Here is a 5,185-nt window from a genome sequence, read left to right on the forward strand (position 1 = left end):
TGTGTTGGTTATGGGAGACAACTAGAGGAAGAGAGATGGGTAACATGTAAGGGGCAACCACTAGTAACCATAACAACCTGATTATAAATGTGCATGGAAAGAATAATCCCACTGTTTATTTTTGGTGTAGAAACACATAGGCCTTATACCAGACTACAATTTATTACTTTTGTCTACCCATTTATTCATTTGCAAATGAAAGGATGTTGAGAAATGAAGTTGACAACCCAATAATTCTTGAAATATCTTCCAAAAGGTGTTGTGGAAATAATCACGTGAGAGTAAACCTTTTCATATAAGTCTTTAGGGAAGGATTTCGTTGTTGATATTGTTTTACATGCCTAATTTTCCCAATTTTCTTTCCTCCATTGTTTCTTGAAGAGACTAGTAGTCTTATACTAGTTTGTTGTTTATGTATTGTTATGAGAAATCATATAAATTACTTTTTTCCTTACATCAAAATTTTTTGTAAATGTATTCAAACATTTTGCAAGTGGTTACCATCAAGTGTTGAATCCCATGGTAGCTATGTTCGGTGGAATCATTGGGCAAGAGGTTGCGAAATCTTGTTATGGAAAGTTTCATCCACTTTTGCAAGTTTTATTTCTTTGGCACCCTACTTACACTTTTTATGCATTTCTCTTAAACATCAAAGGAAGTTTACCATTTTATGTAGGCAAGGAAGGGCAAGGTAGAAGAGCATTCAATATTTATTGTCTAATATCGATTTCTATATTCCTACTTGTGCAGTTATTCTATTTCGATTCATTGGAATCACTTCCTATAGAACTCCTTGGGCCAGAGGATGTGAGACCTTTGAATAGTATTTATGATGCTTAGATTTCTGTATTTGGAAAAAAGGTCATAAAAATTTGGAAGATGCAAAATTCTTTGTTGTGGGGGATGGTGCTCTAGGATGTGAGCTTATAAATAACTTATCCTCATGGGAGCTAGGGAAAGAAAAATCTAATAGAAGATAACATTATTGAGAAGAGAACTATTAGTAGACAACTCCTCTTTCGAAATTGGAATATTAGGCATGCAATGTCAAGAGTGGCAGCATCAACAACCAATGCAATCAACCCACATTTGTAGGTTCAAGCAATAGAGAATCGTGTGAGCCCAGATACTAAAAATGTCTTTGGTGATTCCTTCTAGATTGGTGAGGTTCATGTTGTTTTGAATACTCTGGACAATGTCATTGCCATGTTGTATGTAGATTCAAGGTGTGTTTACTTCTAGAAGACATTGCTAGTTTGGAACACTAGGAACCAAGTGCAACACCCAAATGGTTATCCCTCACTTGACTGAGAAGTATGGAGCATCACGAGATCCCCCTAAAAAGCAGGCACCCATGTGCACGCTTCATTCATTTCCACGTCATATTCACCACTGTCTCACATGGGAAAGGTCTGAATTTGAAGATCTCTTAGACAAAACTCCAACTGAGGCAAAGCACTTTTCTTTTAAAATTAGAAGAATACATAGTAAAAATCAAGTTTGCAGGGGATACTAAGGCCCGAGAACTTCTAGAGTCTAATGTCGATTGTTTGGTTTCACACAAATGTCTAACATTTAAAGATTGTGTCTCTTGGGCTAGAATCAAGTAAGTAATTAAATCCCCTTCCATTTTCCCTTCCCTTCCATTTCCATGATTAACTTTTCATTTCCATCTTTCATTGCAAAAAATCTTAGCACAATTTACTGTTTACAAAAAGATCAAATTTTAGTAAACTAGATTTGAAAATCACTAACTCATTTGAGGATTTAGGTTTGAGGATTTATTTTCAAATCGTGTGAAGCAACTTACTTTCAACTTTGGTGAGGATGCAACTACAATAGAAGGTGCACCATTCTAGCCTTCTCCCAAGCGTTTCCCATAGCCATCCACTTTTAGCAAGTTACTTACAACTTCCGTGAGGATGCAACTACAAGAGAAGGTGCACCATTCTAGTCTTCTCCCAAGCGTTTCCCAAAGCCCCTCAACTTTTCTTACCATGCTCCCAGTCACATGTCCCTGATTCTTACAACCTCCATTTTAAAAGTTAATACATATGGCATTCCCATTCCCGATTGCACTTTAAATCCAAATTCAAGCAGATTGGTGCATGTGGTTGATAAAGTGCATATTCTAGTTTTCTAGCCAGAAAAAGGGGTGAAGATTGTCAAAAATGAGAAATATATAGATGTGAACCCTTCTTCTACATTGTATGATGATGATGTTGAACTAATTGACAAATTAATTACCACACTGCAACATGGTGGTCAAAATCTACCTTCAGGCTTTCACATGAATCCTATTAAGTTTGAAAATGTATTCTCTAACTTTCCTCATTAATGATCTCTATTATCCTTTTACTAGTTACACAACTTCTCTTAAATAAAATATTTCAATTCAACACTATCCATTGGAAGAAAACTCAATCTAAAGTTTTGGTTGTTGCTTCATTTCAATGCAAGATGATGAAACAAATTATCACATGGATCTTATCATTGGACTTGCTAATATGCCAGAAAGGAACTATAGCATACCTAAGGTGGATAAGATCAAGGCCATACTTCTTACTACCTTAAGTGTCATATGTATTATGAGTACTATGCATGAGATAATAAAACCAATATAACCACCATTTTCTACACAAATTGGCAAAACTCTTCTTAGACTAGAGTTGCACAATTACATGGGATATTGTTTAAAACTATATTTAACGACCTTTTAAAGTCATATGGGAAATCTCTTTTCAAAAAAAAATGGGATGAGAATTAATAGCATAACATATAAACAAGATTGATAATTTTAAGTCTTATGTATGTAAATAATTTTACAAGAGAATATCTAATCCTTTTTCTTTTTTTTTTATTAAGAAAGTATCATAGTTGAATAACAATCAATTTGTTAAAAGTCTTAAAAACTATTAAAATTGGTTTTTTTATACAATAATAATTAAACCATTAATCTCAAAAACTCAGTTAGAATGCATGAAAAATAAATTAAAAATAACAAAAACAAGTGATAATATATGTCTAGTAAAAACACATAGGTCATTATTAATATGGAACTTGCATTAAGAATATAATTGTTTTTTACATTCACAATAGGGTTCTACTTATTATTAATAAAATATGTATTAGAAAGAATAAGATCTCAATAATTATTATTAATTTCCTTTGCATTCTCTTCAATTGTTAAGATAAAGATGATTAATGTATTTACATTAATTTTGTCTCTTAACTTTTATAGTATAATATAGGTTATCTACAAATAACATGAAAAGTTATTGTCTCCTATTTTGTTTAGGATTGATGGTGAATGCATTAAGTATTCATTCACGGAATGTCCTTTTTCAAGTGAAAATGGATTTTCGCATAGGAAAATGGGTGTAAAATAGGATGGCCCTTCCTTCCCTTCCTTCCTTGAATTCTTCAAGTAGTGTATGGAAGACTTTTTTTAGAAATGTTAGATCTCTTCCATGTGTGGTGTCATAAGAAACGTGGATTATTATAAATACAATCTTATTTCTAGATAAATATTTCCCTTCATTTGAAGGATGTTATAAATGTTTCTAGCTAAATCTTTCCCTTCATTTGAATTCCCTCTTCTTTTGAAGGATGTTATATATGTTTGAAACCATTTTATTCATTTAAATTAGGCATAGGATCAAGGAGCAACAATTAGGTAGAACTTTGTTAGCACTAGAAAAAAAATTAGCAAGGTGGTGGTGAGTGAAGGTTGGTACTTATTGCATGAAGGGTCCATTTTGTCACAAAAGCATGGCTTTAATTTCATTGTTCTTGTTTGTATGTGTGTGGGTGTTGAACAATGTAGATAATTGCAATTTATTCATGTTAAAAGAATTCACAGTATGGAGCTAGATAAGTTATCAAACAATTTATTACGGTTCTTATATAAATAAGACAATGACCCCCCTCTTAAGCACTAATTTTCCTTTACAGTTTGAAGATGGGAAGATTAATAATGTTGTTCATGATGGTAAACCTAATAGAGTTGTTGGGGGCTTAGTATACTATCTTAAATATGATATTTTACTTTAGATATTTCCTTTTTTAACTTCAAAATCATTATTTTTTATTTAGTACTCATAAGATTTAAGGTTTTTTTTTTTAATACAAAGTCTTTTAAAAGAAAATATATAATGAAAATAATTTTTTTAAACAAATTTTATTTTTCAATTCTATAATTCCATGCATATATCAACCATCACTTTTGTCTCCTAAACACTATTTAAAAAAAAAACAAATATCTTTAAAAATATAATAAATAGCAAATCTTTATTAGTTAGTTTGTTTCTTTGTTTGTTGTTTGTTGTTTTTTTTTTTGTTTTTTTTGTTTTTCGTTTTTTGTTTTTTATTTTTTACGTATTAATACCTAAAACAATTTTAAAACATAAAATAAAAATAAAAGAATTCTAAATCATTTTAAATTTCCACGAGAGAAGCATTGATCTAAATTGTCTATTTTATCCAATCAGATAAATATTATGCCATATCTTTAAGTGCCTCACAATACCTGAACTTCATACTAGAACATAACCATTTGAACACTTTTTATGGTGGATGAAAAGACCTATAGAGATACCCATCTTAATTAGTTTCCACCCCTTGCGATGGTTTGTTCAGATACATTCATAATACTTATTTCACCCAGGAAAATACATACTTTTAAGAAAGCAACTTACTCGTCATGGCTTGCAAACTAGCATATCTTATAAGTTTCAGAGAAAATGATAAGGGCGACTTCAACATCCTAGAGAACAGAAAGCTCGAATGCCTTTTTTAGCAATCCATTCTTGTGTTTCGAGAAAGTGACTTCGCGACGGCTAGGGTTTTCAATGCCTTTAATTTCTATCTTTGTCTTTCCCATTTTGGGTGCTCTCCATGCCACACAGAGTTTTTCTAGCTCTTGTGCTTGCAAATAATTGGCTTATTTGTAGTCTAATAATCTTTATTGGTAGATAAGGCACCTTTTCCCTTTCTCAGAATGTATCAGGAGGCGTACCTGAAAACCTGTGTGTCAACCTCACTGGCTGTCCGGAGGAAGCATCATAATATAAATGCTCTCTTTCTAGCATAAAATGACATCAAAGCCAGCTTGTACAAGAAGTATTTTGCCTTTTCCAGAATACCGAGTCCCCAAAACCAATTTTATGGTGGTTTTTTTTTTTTA

At 32.1% G+C, this 5,185-nt stretch overlaps 1 pseudogene; it reads left to right on the forward strand.

The window, feature by feature from the left end:
* Positions 1–486: 486 nt before the first annotated feature.
* Positions 487–2,624, forward strand: LOC149149440 (ubiquitin-activating enzyme E1 1-like; annotated as a pseudogene).
* Positions 2,625–5,185: the final 2,561 nt, after the last annotated feature.

Source organism: Pinus tabuliformis, chromosome 9 (genome assembly GCF_031772625.1).
Source record: "Pinus tabuliformis cultivar Carrire ecotype Pingquan chromosome 9, CPIR1, whole genome shotgun sequence".
Taxonomy (NCBI): domain Eukaryota; kingdom Viridiplantae; phylum Streptophyta; class Pinopsida; order Pinales; family Pinaceae; genus Pinus; species Pinus tabuliformis.